Genomic DNA, 15161 nt, shown 5'->3' with positions numbered 1-15161 from the left:
TACTCTATTAAATTTTGCAATTAATCCTCTGAACACATGCGTGCTGAACCATGGGCTAGTCACGGATCACTATCAACTACGATCTGCTCCCTTTACTAAAATGTCACGGTTCCTAAATGCAAGTAAACATTTGAAACATTTAAATTAGCATTATTTTATATTTTTATTTAATTATTTTACAGCATTGTTAAATATAGCATTATTTATTATGCCAAAAATAATGCTAATTTAAATGTTTCAAAAGTTAACTTGCATTTGATAATATGATGTCATGCATCCCACAAGCTGTAAATGTTACATTCATACATACAAGAAGCTGCGTGGGTGAAATTTTTTTTTTAATAAATTTATTTATTTATTAATAAATTACAATTTTAAGGCTATTTTGGCTATGCTCATCGCTGGTCTGGTTACTGGTATAGGGCTATAGCCAAGCCGTTAAAATTAGACCACAGATTGCCTCGATTTCGCCAGGTGGGCTAAAAGCAGACTACACGTAGCCCGTCTAATTTAGAGCTAAATCGTGGCTACATATAGACCATGTCATGAAATGACACATAACTTTGTAGATATTATCGACACTGCGAACATGATCAACCATCAACCATCTCATGCGCTGTCTGTCCAAAAACTACAGTGAATCAGGTTTGACTATAAGTGGGCTACAGATAGCCGCTCTGACTACGAGCTAAATCGTGGCTACGCACAGGCTACGTATTGAACATGTCAAAGAAATGAAACCAAACACCTTGTAAACGCTGTTGACTTTGCTTACATGATGGAATATCATACATCTCAAAAGTTATTGTGCCAAAAAACGACATTAAACCAAATCAAGGTTATTTGGGCTAGAAGTGGGTTACACAAATCCGGACTATATCGGGTCTATAGTTAACCGAGACATTGAAATGACGGCTATTGCTTGCTGGGTACTCTGTGTGTGCACTTGGATGGGTTAAATGCAGAGCACAAATTCCGAGTATGGGTCACCATACTTGGCCACACGTCACTTCACTTTTTTTTTTTTTTTCACGTCTACGTCACTGTGTGGGAAGATTTGCATAACACCTCCAAATGTATGCGCAAAGAAAGAAGGCGCCACTTTTATTCTAGCTGTAGTATTGTTGCCGCCGCCATGCCGTGGAGACGCTGTGTGTTTTTTTGCGAAAGCCAAACTACTTTGTTTGGCCTTCCAAAAGAGGACACAACTAGAAGTGGTTAAGTTTTATGTACAACATTGTTCCAGAACAGTTCAAACCAAATATTCGTGTGTGTGCAACGCATTTTATGGAGGAAAGTTTCTTGAACCTGGTAAGGGGCATAACATTTCCGAGGTATTCGGCCAATCACAACGCACTAGATAGCTGGCCAATCAGAGCACATCGCGCTTTTCAGAATGATGAGCTTTGTAAAAATCGACACGTTTCAGAAAGGCGGGGCATAGAGGAGCAACAATAATGTACAGTTTGTGGAAAATAATGGTTTTTGAACCTTAAACCGCGTAAACACATTGCATTACACCAAATGTTTTTTAGCAACGTCATATGACCCCTTTAAAATATGTTTACTGTAGTGGTAACCATGGAAATCTACAAATACTATAGTTGAACTATGGTCACTTTAGTAAAACCATGGTTAATTTTCATCAGGGACTGCCAGTGAAAGGCTGTTGCATGCATAAAATGCAACCTTTTTATTCTGACAGCTATGATTTATATTAACATTACGGAATAGATCATGATCTATATGAACTTTTAACGTTCAATTTAAATAAATGTAATTGCAAACTATGTATGCTACAAATTCAATTTGTTTATTGTGAAATAACTCAAACATAAATGTTTTTTCTGTCCTCTGATAAGCATTGTTCTGGGCTGCCATTCCCAAAAGCATCAATGGTTTCTTATGATACTTTTGGGAAATGCAGCCCTGTTTGAATGCACTGTCAGAAGTAGGGGAACGCTCTCTGTGATTGATTGTTTTTTTCTTGCAACAGTTGTGTGTGTTCAGATGAGCAGGAAAATAGTTCGATCCTACACAATTATTCGCTAACATAGGTTATTCGTCTAATTCAATGCATATTGTACGCATTATTTTCTTTTGTTAAATAAACAAAATTACTGGTAAAGAAAACACATCTTATCTGCTTTTTTGGGGGATTTTATCATTTCATCTCTCTTCTGCCTTATGGGGATGCTTTCAAGCACATTATTGTATATCAGCAGTACGTTTTCATGCTGTCAGCAGCATACACATTTTAGCTGTTGATTATCTTCTCGTAAGGGTGCTCCGATCAAGATTTTTTGGGTCGATCACCGATCGTCAATCACAGGAAGCAGTATCTGTCGATACCGATCACTGATACTGATCTTTTTGAAGCCTTCCTTTTATCATATAGAATTATTTATATTGATGCTCCAGTCAGGATTTTTACAGACATTTATTCAGGGCCTGAATTTCATTTTTGAAAATGGGGGGGAATTCTCCTCTTAGGTGACTTTTGGGGGTGGGGGGTTTAATTTGAGGTGTGGAGGGGGGCATTTTTTTAAAAAACATTTTTCAAAAATATATTATTCTCACCTAAATGTTTGATCATTTTTGTTTTATAACGGTGCAAGCCTACTCCATTTGCAGTGCATATGCAGTCCATGTAAGCAGTATAGAAGCAGCACGGACTCGTATATTGTGGTTTCACACAGAGGTCCGCTACTGATCCATGGCTGTTTACCACAAACACAACATTTATCCATTTCGATTTCAAATCCAAACGTTGTTTCTGAAAATACTTTTTGAGCATTGTGATTCTCTTTTTACGCAGTACAGTAATACAATCTTTCATACGTGTTTAAACACAATAAATATATGCAAGAGTATGTGTGAACCTGGAGTTATGTGTGTGCGTGAGTGCTGAATGATTTAAATATTGGCAAGAATTAGATTGACTATGGAAGCAAAATAATGACAAATGTCTTTGAAACAAAAAAAGCATGTTGAATTGCACTAACTGAAAAAATAATGCATTGCATTAACTGTGCTTGCAATTTTATGCCTTGTATTTTCAGGGTTTGCATTTTTAGGGTCTGAAATTTAACATAGTTGTTTATTTAAGCTGTGAATATTTCAATTCAAAACATTTCACACACATTTTCATAAAAAATTCAATAATTCATATTCATCTTCCAGAGTTCACTTCCGAAATATTCAATCTGTTTAAAAATATGATGTATAATATTCGACAGGCAATTTTTAGTCCATTTTATTTCGCTTCCACAAATTCAGTGGTTCAAATTCGGCAGAAAATTCAGCATTGCACATTCAGAAATTGAAGGAATAGCAGTAGAGCACCGATGCATGATCTCCATCTGCTATTAGTCGCTCACCAGCAGGTGGCGCAAGTGGGTTTTGATGGAAACCAAAGCAACATGTAGAGCAAGTCCTTTATTCACAAAAACTGATTTGCAGAAATGGAGCAAGCGGTAGAACAGGGCCAGTATGTATATGCAAAAAAGCTGATTAAGACTCAAAAGCTGTGTTGCAGAAAAAACTCTGGCCAAACTCTGGAACAGTTTTCCTAGCATTGTTCAGGAGGCAGACACACTCTGCCATTTTAAATCTAGATTAAAGACCCATCTGTTTAACCTAGCATACACATAATACACAATCACATTTCTATAATTACCACTGAAGCTGAGGGTATAATTGTAGTAAACTAACCCTGGAACCCTGCTCCAAAGCAGGTTATGTTCAGAAAGCAAGATGCTATAGCTACTTAGCCTACATACCTCGAAGGTTTACACAGGTTTCGGAACTGAGCATTAAGATTATCCGTTTACATTTACATTTAGTCATTTTGCCGACGCTTTTATCCAAAGCGACAGTGGGGTTACCCGAGCCTGCTTGAATAAAGTGGGGAAAGTGCCTGTGAGGAGAGATGTGTTGATGATATGTGTGAGTGGTGGTAAGTTTACTTATCCATAAACCTACACAGGTATGTTGCATAACCTGCTTTCTGGAATACCCCCCAGCTGTTGTGTTTTGTGTGTTCCTGTCCATGCTTTATTTTTGCTCGTTTTGTTTATTCCATTACAGACGCTGTGTTTAGATCCTTCTTCTACCCTCCTGCTTCCTTGCCTCTGAACCACAATGCTAAATATATATTTAATTTGATAAATGTCTTTTTATTTAACATTTCTCTATTTACATTCGGTAAATGTTTCTGTCATGGATTCAGCCAACACCACAGCACCAGACCTCTTAAGTTTCATCATATTTTCTGAGCTCTATCACTCACTTGTTGATATTGCTTGTTTCACACTAAACCTGCTAATAAACATCTATTGTGGAAGTTACCTCTGAAGTTACCACCAGTGACCTATTCAGGCGAGGCGGAGGAATGCAGCGGGTTTCTACTACAGTGCTCCTTTTATTTTGAAATGCAGCTGCAACTCTTCCAGTCTGATCAAGCAAAGATCGCTTGCATCGTTTCTCTACTATCAGGATGAGAATTACAGTGGGCAAGATATATATGGGATGCTAACGGCCCTGTCACAAGCTCCCTGATGGCATTTAGCACTAACTTCAAAGAGGTATTCGGCCAAACAGCAAGCTCCATGTCTGTGAACTTTATCACATACATCAAGGGTGCTCATCAGTGATTATACACTCAAATTTTAAAGGGATAGTTCACCCAAAAATGAAAATTACCCCATAATTTACTCACACTCAAGCCATCCTAGGTGTATACGTCTTTTTTCTTTCAGACAAATGCAATCAGAGTTATATTAAAAAATGTCCTGGCTCTTCCAAGCTTTATAATGGCAGTGAGTGGGTGTTTTTTTTGGGTGTCCAAAATAGGGCTGGGCGGTATGACCAGAGATTGTCTTACTATAGGGAGATGAGAGGGTCTGTATTACTTACTATTGGAGAAAGCGAAATGGCTAACTTGGATCACGTGTCCCTTAATAACCAATCACATTACAGCCTTGACGTCATTGAATTTCAGTCAGTTGAGAGAGTTGTGTGACACTCATTCGCCATTTACGGATATCATAGGAATGAATGAGAAATGCCGTAAGCTGAATCTCACCTGTTGCAAAAAGTCAATGACTTCTCTTATAAAACGGCTTGTTTTTTCAGTGTAAACTCTAAAAATAGTTAGATCCAAAAGTATTGCTTAGTGTAAAATATGTTGGAGATTAGCTGATAGGCTTTTGATTCATTAAATGATAAGCTTTTTTCCTCTAAAAAACTGTTTATTCAGTGTACTGAAGCCTCTCCTCCATTGACATCCATAAAAAAAAAAAACGGCCTCTGGTCTCCTTCCCCACGTACTGGCAAATAGGGGCGACTCTAGGATTTTCATTTTAGGGGGGCTCAGCCCCTAATGAGGGTATAATAATAAAAATAATAATAAATAAAATAATGTTTGACTAATAGGTTAGGGTGGTATACTAAACTTATTGCAGTATTCCACTGTATTGCATAAGTTAGATTGGTATAAAATTTGAGTACTGAATAAGCCAAATACAAGTCTTCCTGATCACAAACACAGACACACACACACACCTGTTTACTGTACAAACACAAAATTGTACTGTTTCTAAACAAACCTCTTATGCTCAAGTAGGTCTGTCACTGTCTTCAATTATTTATGTGCATGACTGTATGGGAGTTAATGCCACATGCACTGTAATATGTTTTATATTGAAAGTTAAATTTTCGGGACTTCCAGTCAGTGTTGCCAGATTTACGATAATCATCGTATTTGTACGATAATCATCGTATTTGTATGATAATTTTGACCTCTGTACGATGTACGATCAATAATGAAAAAAAAATCCCATAATGTACGATAATTTCATAATTTTATGACAATTCAAATGATGGTAGTTGTAGTCATAGGGCTTCTATATTCATACACGAAATCGGCTCATTACAGACACTCTAAATGCGCTCGTGCACACCTCAGAGTGTGTTAAGAATGCAGGAAGCTGCCCTGCTTTAAAGCCAACGAGCACTGTTGCGGTCCATGACGGCAAGAACCCCCTCAGCATCTGGCAACACACAGGCTTCCGATGACAGCGGCTCAGATGTGCAGTTAACAGCTAAAGTCTGTCTACACTGGACGCGACAAAGTGAGTGTTAATAATAATCTATTGTGGTAATTTGCAGGTCATGTCAAAAAGTTGTTGGTTTAGATAAATAGCTGTATTCTGTACGCTTGACTCGTGTACGATAATTTTTTTCCAAATACGATAATTTTGAGCTTCTGGTACGATACTTGGACATTTCCAATCTGGCAACACTGCTTCCGGTTATGAGGTGTGCAGAGTAGTCACGCGCTTAGCCTGCTCCCGCGGTTTTATCTTTAAGTTTCTTGTTAAACCTTTCTTTTTTCATCTGTAGTGTCAACAAAGTTTCATAAACGGGCTGTAATTGTTTGGATCGCCTTATGTCTAAAGCTAAAGGAAAACTTGCAGAAAAGGATAAGGAGTGCTCGCCGATTTCCATGGCCGACATAAGTTTGCTGCTGGACGAACACAGAGCGGCCCTTTCAGTCGATTTCAAATCCTCATTCGAGTCCCTTGCTTCTTCGCTGGATAGCATTCAATCAACTATTAATGATCACGGGCAACGCATTGATTCTCTCGAAGTTAATGCCACTTCAGTTGACCAACGGCTCCAGCAACTTGAGGGTGCCTACTCCAGAGAGGCAGTTTTAACATTAAGTGACATGACATCTGACGCACAGATGCCATTGGCACATGCCGCTATGCTCAGTGACACTTCCGGTGGCACTTCCGTTTTCAGTGGCATGTGTCAGTGGACAGTGGCATGTCACAAGTTTTAGTGACACTTTTAGTGACACATGCCAATGAAAATCGGACAGTTCAGCCGTGTCATTTGGACAGCTGGTTTTCAAGTGGTATGTGTCAGTAAAACTTGTGACATGTGCCGATGGACTGCGTCCTGTGTCACTGACATTGTCACAATCGTGTCGCAGTATGTTGCCTCCAGTTGTGACTGGCAGATGAGTTGAGCAGCTTTTCCGTCACACGCTAGAGGAATTCGGCCAATCACAACGCACTGGATAGCTGGCCAATCAGAGCACACCTCGCTTTTTCAGACCGATGAGCCTTGTAAAAATCGACGCGTTTCAGAAAGGCGGGGCATAGAGGAGAAACTATAATCTACAGTATGTGGAAAATAATGTGTTTTTTGAACCTTAAACCGCATAAACACATTTCATAACAGCAGCATTATATGACCCCTTTAAGAGGCATAAGACACATTTTAATCTTAATATAGGAACTCAATCTTTGTTGAACAAATGAACTCCGCAATGTAATAAATCGTATGTTTGACAGCAACATACTGTTAATTAATTCAATATCGTTCTGCCGTTAAGTGCGTGTGTCACGCAATCTACATTATGCAGCGACACCCAGCGGCAGGTGTCAGTCACTACCGAAGGTGCGACACGCACCGCGGCAACTGACACAAGACGCAGTCCATTGACGTGTCACAGGTTTTAGTGACACATGCCACTGTCCACTGACACATGCCACTGAAAACCGGAAGTGTCACTGAGCATAGTGGCATGTGCCAATGGCATCTGTGCGTCAGATGTCATGTCACTTAATGTTAAAACGAAAAGACAAAAAAGACAATGATCTGCTCAAACACAAAGTAGCTGATCTGGAGGGCAGACGTCAAAACATTCGGATCATTGGATTACCCGAATCGATTGAAGGCCCTCGTCCATCAGCGTTCTTTTCTCAACTGCTCATCGATGTGCTTGGTCCGGAGGTCCTCACTTCGCCCCCCGAAATAAATCAAGCGCATCGGAGCCTCGCTCCCAAGCCAGCGCAGGGAGGAAAAACGCGGCCCGTCATCTTGCGTTTCCACCGATTTCAAGTTAAAGACCTTGTAATCCGCGAGGCTCGCAAACGGGGCGTCCTGCATTATAAGGGCCATCCGAATCGCATATTTGATGACTACAGCCCAGACGTATTGAAGCAGCGCGCCGAGTACAGAGGTTCGATGGCCGAGCTATACAAACGCGGGTACAAGCCCGCGCTCCTTTATCCAGCCAGGCTGCGCTTCACTCAACCAAACGGGGATAAAACTTGGCTCCTGTCTGCTTCGGATGCTGTTAAATTCGTTCAAGACTTAAACACGAATTCCTAAGAAGGCCAACTGACATTTTCTGATTATAAATGCCTTGCTGCACTGTTGCTGGTATTGTGGTGCGGTCTCTTTTTTTTTCTTCTTTTGTTTTTATAAACCTCGTTTTACTATGGGCTGTAGTTGTGTAAATACTAGACCCTTTTGTTAAGTTTTGTATCTTGAATTCAGTACGCATCGTTGCACTGTGGTTTTGGCTGCGCATCACTCTACCCAACGGGGATAAAACTGGGCTGTCTGCTTCGGATGCTGTCAAGTCTGTTAAAGACTTAAACACGAACTCCTAAGAAAGCCAACTTACACTTTCTGTTTATTGATGACATGTTGAGCTGTTGCTACTATTGCGGTGCTTACCCCTCTTTTATGTTTACTTTTATTTATTTATTAATTAAATTTTTTAATATATAAATTTCGCCTTACTATGTACTGTAATTCCGTGTATGGAACCCGCGGACAATCCCATTTTGGGCCCACTTTTTCAGCCCATGTCAAACCCACATGGGCCCCACAAATGTTGGCTGGGTAGTTATGTAGCTCGCACGGTTCGCATAAGTTCTAGCTTCATGGCTCTGTGTTTACTTTTGAGATGTTCGATTGATAAGGTTTAACATGTGTTCTTTAAATCTATTTACACTAATGTGGGGGTAGTGTGATTGGTATAAGGAAGTATTAATCTAAGCTGATCTTTGTATCAGAGTACTGTTTGTTGCGGTTCTTTTCGGCAACTGGTTTGGGGTTGGTATGTTTAATGTGTGTGTTTTTTTTTTTTTTTACAATCTTGCATGCTACCACCGTTTATTTTGCTTTTGGGAATTTGTCATGGCTGCAGATTTTTGTTGGATTATTACCACTAAAAGACACGTACGGTCGCTTTATTATTGTTACTGGACAAATCTATGGTAGTACTTTGACTTTAGCTAATGTATATGGCCCAAATTGGGATAATGAGAATTTCTATAAAAACTTTATTTTCTCTATTCCAGACTTAGTTTCTAGTCAGTTTATTCTGGGTGGAGACTTCAACTGCTGTCTTGATCCCACACTTGATCGTTCTTCCAATAAGCCCCTCTCTCAATCTAAATCATCTAAAATAATTCAACTGTTTATAGAACAGTATGCAGTCTCAGATGTATTGCGCTTTTTCAACCCCAGTGATAAGCAGTTTTCTTTTTTTTTCTCCTGTACCTGGTACCTTTTCTCGAATTAATAATAATAAGTTGCTCTCCTCTGTTTGTACCTGTTTCTATAGTCCTATAGTAATTTCAGATCATGCTACCGTCATAGTGGATATTTCATTTCCGGGTGTATCTTTCACGCGATCTCCTTGGCACTTTAATTCATTTCTTCTTACTGACCCAGATTTCATTGAAACCATTAACAGTCGCATTGATATTTTCATTTCTACTAATGTTAACCCCGACATGTCAGCATCAACAATCTGGGAGGCATGCAAAGCCTATTTACGTGGCGAGATCATTTCCTACTCTGTCTTTCGGAAAAAAAATACTGCTCAAAGGGGCATCTCTATTTCTAGGGATATGATGAACTTACAGTCCAAATGTGCAAACGCACCTGACCTTGAACTTATCAAAGATTTGCTTATTAAAAAGTCTGAATTTGATATTTTGGCTGCTGATAAAGCAATCAAAGCATTACTTAAGTCTCGTCATAATTATTATGAATCTGGAGATAAGTCAGGCAAAATATTGGCCCACCAAATTCGACAATCTGTCTCAACCCAATATATCTTATAGATCAATACCATTGATGGTAAAACTATTAACCCTCAAACTATTAATGACCAATTCAGGAGTTTTTATTTTTCGTTGTATGCTTCTGAGTGTTCATCTGAAGAGGCTGAATTTTATGTTTTTTTTTAGCCCCCTAAACATTCCTTCCATTGACCCTGAGACATCTTCTAGATTAGATGAGCCTTTTACTTTAGATGAAATTAAAGGTGCATTACTTTCAATGCAGAGTGGGAAATGCCCTGGGCCTGATGGTCTGCCTACTGAATTTTTTAAAGCGTTTGCTGATAAACTTTCCCCATTACTTCTAAACATGTTTAATGAATCCTTAAAATCTGGCATACTCCCCCAAACTTTAAGACAGGCCTCCATCTCACTAATATTAAAGAAAGGCAAGGATCCGCTTCTTTGTAGTTACTATCGCCCTATTTCTTTGTTATGTGCGGATGTTAAAATATTAGCTAAGATGCTGGCAAGGCGTCTAGAGGCTGTTCTGCCTTTAATTATTTCTACAGACCAAACAGGGTTTGTTAAGGGAAGACACTCTTTCCACAACATCAGGCGTCTTTTTGATGTATTGTACTCTCCTTCAACATCTACCACTCCTGAGCTGGTTATTTCGATGGACGCAGAGAAGGCATTTGACCGTGTGGAGTGGCCTTATTTGTTCTACACTTTAAAAAGATTTGGATTTGGCAGTACATTTATTTCCTGGATTAAACTTCTGTATGCTTCTCCTTTAGCTCGTGTCCGTACCAACAATAACTATTCTGACTATTTTCCTCTCCAACGTGGTACTCGGTAGGGCTGTCCACTCTCCCCCTTACTGTTCGCCATTGCTATTGAACCTTTGGCAGTAGCCCTTAGGTTCAGTCAGATGATGGGGATCACAAGGGGGGGTTCTGTGCATAAACTGTCTTTATACGCCAATGATCTTGTAAGAATCGAAATGAGAAGGTTTAAATAAAATAGATTGTACGCGAGATATCGCGAGAGTAGAGAGCGGGAAGAAACGAGAGAGAGAGAAAGGGAAGAGACGCACGAGGTAGTCGGGTGGAATGAGGCAGAGACACAGCTAATGAAAATGTTGGAAAATAAACACTGAGTTCGAAGCACAGAAGTCTTGGTCTGAATCTTCTATCCAGTGGCCGTAACAGATACAGAAAATAATCAAGAACCCGTGGATAATACTCGGTAAGCATGGACTTTTCAAGGCCCACCAAAACAGAGTATTACACTGGTGGCAGCGCTGGTTGGCTATTTATCCTTTTTTTCTCTGTATGGACATTTTCTGCTTGACTCTGCACAACGTAAAATAGCCACATCACCTTGCTGGCACGTTTATATTGGTCACAATATTTTACGAGCTATATTTTTGCAAATTTGAACTACGTGCTATTATTTTTTTTTTCCTCCTCTCACCGTTGCTCGCACACACGCAATGTCTGTGGATGACGATCATATCGCGGATCTGCTGCAACCACATGCCGCGATGCCTGCTGTAAATTTGCATGTGCCTTTCAGAATTGATCTTCCTGCTCCTTTTTATGGCGATAACGCTGAACCATTCGGCTCATGGATACAGAGATTTGAAGTGGTATTGAATGTCTCTGCCACACCACCTGATAAAGCTACATTTCTTCCTGCTAAGCTCATGGGACCCGCATTTGCATACTGGCAGTCTCTTTCACCTGCTGTTAAGGCAGACTACGAGCTGACTTAAGGCCAGTTTAAGTGCTGTTTTTGGACGTGCAACATTTCTGGCCACATTCCAAACGTATTTAAATGATCGTCCCCGTAAACCTCAGGAGCCTTTGCAGGTTTATGCAGCTGAACTCACCAGCTTAGTGGCAGAAGCTTTCCCTCAGTATGATGTCACGGTGAGATACGGTGAGATTTTTCGTAGATTTGTTACTGGCTTAGACCCTGCACTCTAATTGAAAATACATGAGCATGGAGCAGTGACATTGGACAATGCTTTAAAGATAGACAGTCAATGTGAACGTGCACAGTTGGCCATCAGTGTGGCCAATCCAACGGCTATTATGCCAGTGACTGTGCATCAGCAACCTTCACCTGCCACAGCGACATCAATGCCCATCGCAGATCTGACGTCGGCCATCGCTGACCTCCGGGTGGACCTACTTACTTTACGACAGTCCCATCAGCGACGGACTGACGAACGGCTGGATTACTATCACAACAGATAACTAACCTTCAGCATAAGGTGACAGAAACTACACACGCTTTCGCAGCTGTTGACTACAACATAACACCATGGACTCGCCAGCCTGAGTGGGATGGCCATCACCATCATCGTCAGGAATGCCGCTGCCATTCACAGCACCTGCAGAGACAACAACGGCAACAACCTTATGATGACTACAGCCCCTCACAACGCTACCGCTCTACTTATGATTGCACCGCATCGTATGAAGACCCCCGTCATCAGAGCCGTCGCAGTTATTCTCCCCCTCCCCTGTGTTGTAAGTCCATTACCCCATACCATACACATTTCGATCCCCATAGTTCTTACAGACATAATTGCACACACCCTAAACCAGACCGCTCCCCCTCGAGAGAGTGCCGACCCCATTTCGGCTATGAAGACTGACCATGTGCCACTCGTTCTCCCTCCCCTAACCCACATTACAGACACTCTAGTTATCGCACCGACAGCTCACCTTCACCACCCCCGCATCACAGACAGTCATCACGTTCTCACACATCCCCTACCCGTTATGTCCGTTTCTCTCCAGTCAAAAGAGATACAGCCCCTCCTTCGCCACGTCAGGGAAACGAGTAGAGGCTGGTATTGGGGACCGAATGTCAGCTCCAACACACTCAATGGTCCACTTTGATAATATGCATTGTACATCCACTCCAACCACACCATTCATTCAAGTTTCACAGGCTGGCACCGGAATCTATGCTTTAGTCGACACCGGTTCGGGTTTATCCCTCATTACCGACGACTAACTGTGCTCTGTAGCAGCCCTTGTGCATGTTGGGGATGTCACATTTTCTCACATTTTTCACATAACACGAACAGCAACCCATCCAGTGCTTATCGGATGGGATTTCATGGTCCAACATGCCGTTGCGGTAGATATACCACACAAGCAGCTACGATTGTATGACACAGCAACATCTCTCTCACCGCCACAGTCATTTACTCCAATACAGAGCGCGGCGATAACTGTTGCACAGGTAACAGTGCCACCAATGTCAGAAATGACGGTTTCGGTTTCTATTAGTGACGGTGTAGTCGCAAATCCCTTCACAGACTCATTTGTGGGTATTGTGGAGCCTCAGTCTCCCCAGGCTGCGTCCTTAGGCATTGCATGCACTCTAGCAATGATTCAAAATGGGAAGGGCATCATTAGAGTCGTTAATCCGACAAGCCAACCAGTCTCTTTGGGGGCGGGATGCCCAGTTGGCCAGTTTTTCTCCATAGTGGGAAAAACACAGGACGAATACGTGCTAGTTTCAGCTGTAAATACCTCAGCTGATGACACACACGCTGTTCAAGACATGCTTTTAGCGGTTTGAATGCTTGAATGCAGACCAGAAGTCGTCGCTTAAGCATTTGCTAGCAGAATTTTCTGACATTTTTAGCTCACACCCGCACGACTATGGAAAGGCCGATTTAATCACAAACTCCATTAACACAGGCGACGCTGCAGCAATTAAACTGTGCCCATATCGCACATCACGCATTTCTTTGGTTTATGTTCGTATTACCGAAGGTTTATCAGGAACTTCGCTCATACAGCAGAACCTCTACACCGGTTAACACACAAGGGTGTTATGTTCACTTGGTCAGCTCAGGCCAGTGAATCGTTTCACATCTTGAAGGAAGCATTGACATCGCCGCCTATTATGGCGTTCCCAAACCTCTCGATACCCTTCCTACTTTACACAGACGCGTCTTTGCATTCGGTTGGTTCGGTCCTCTCACAACATGTGGATGGTAAGGAGCATATTATTGCATATGCCAGCCACGTGCTGTCAACGTCGGAAAGGAAATGGTCCACCTTTGATCGAGAATTATTCGCCATTGTGTTGTCGGTGCGCCATTTCCGCCACTACCTTGCGTGCCACCCATTTACTATCATCACTGACCATAAACCTTTGATCGGACTCAAAAAGCTCCCTTTGGACCACGATCCAATGGGAAGACGTGCACGTTGGGCAGTCGAATTAGACCTTTATGATTGGTGCATGCGCCACCGCGAAGGTGCCAAACATTTGAACGCAGATGCCATGTCTCGACGGCCGCAGGTTGAGGTTGTTCAACATGATAATGGTGACGAACGGGAGTCCACCATGTTTTCGGTCGCAACACAAACCCCTTTGTTCGAGCCGCAGGCAAACACACCTAAGAAGGATGTTAGTCCCCTCGTAGTCACGCCTGTTCCAAATTATGTCACCGCAAACCTAATACAAATTCAAAGCGACTGGAAAGTAGCAGACCAACAACGGTCTGACCCCAACTTAGCCACCATCCTCTCATGGGTAGAAACGGGTCACAAGCACCCCCTGTGGACGCTCCGGAACACGTCGCCCTACGTCAGGAAATTGTGGTCACAATTCAGTCGTTTAACCTTACATGACAATGTTTTATGTAGATTGTCGCGCACCCCTCGTGCTGACGAGGTCCTCCAAATTGTCATTCCGACATCCTTGGTCCCGGACATTCTGACTCATGTTCACGGTGATCCTTTGGTCGGCCACTATGGTCATGCTAAAACGCTGAATAGGGCTAGACGATTCTTTTATTGGCCCTACATGGCTACGGACATTTCTAAACATTGTGCTCAATGCGCAGCCTGTCAGTCACGCGTTCGCCTGTGCCCCGACCACAGGCCCCACTCGTGTCTATATCTCCAGATCGTCCATTCGAAATTGTCGCCGTGGATATAACTGAGCTACCTCCATTGACTAGAGGCAACCGTTACGTCTTCGTGATGATGGACCTGTACACTAAGTTTGTCAATCTGTATCCTTTAAAGGATCAGACAGCTATCTCGGTGGCAGGTTGCATCTTTGATCATTATATACCGCAACATGGAGTTCCGGATGCCTTGCATTCTGATCAAGGCAGACAGTTCGAATCAGACCTCATTAAAAACCTCTGTAAGTTAATGAACATTAAAAAGTTCCGCACATCTCCCTACCACACCCAATGTGACGGGGCTGTGGAGCGCTTTAACCGCACCTTAA

Source organism: Sinocyclocheilus rhinocerous, unplaced genomic scaffold, assembly GCF_001515625.1.
Source record: "Sinocyclocheilus rhinocerous isolate Xijiao unplaced genomic scaffold, SAMN03320098_v1.1 scaffold1523, whole genome shotgun sequence".
NCBI lineage: Eukaryota > Metazoa > Chordata > Actinopteri > Cypriniformes > Cyprinidae > Sinocyclocheilus > Sinocyclocheilus rhinocerous.
This window is presented reverse-complemented; position numbering follows the sequence as displayed.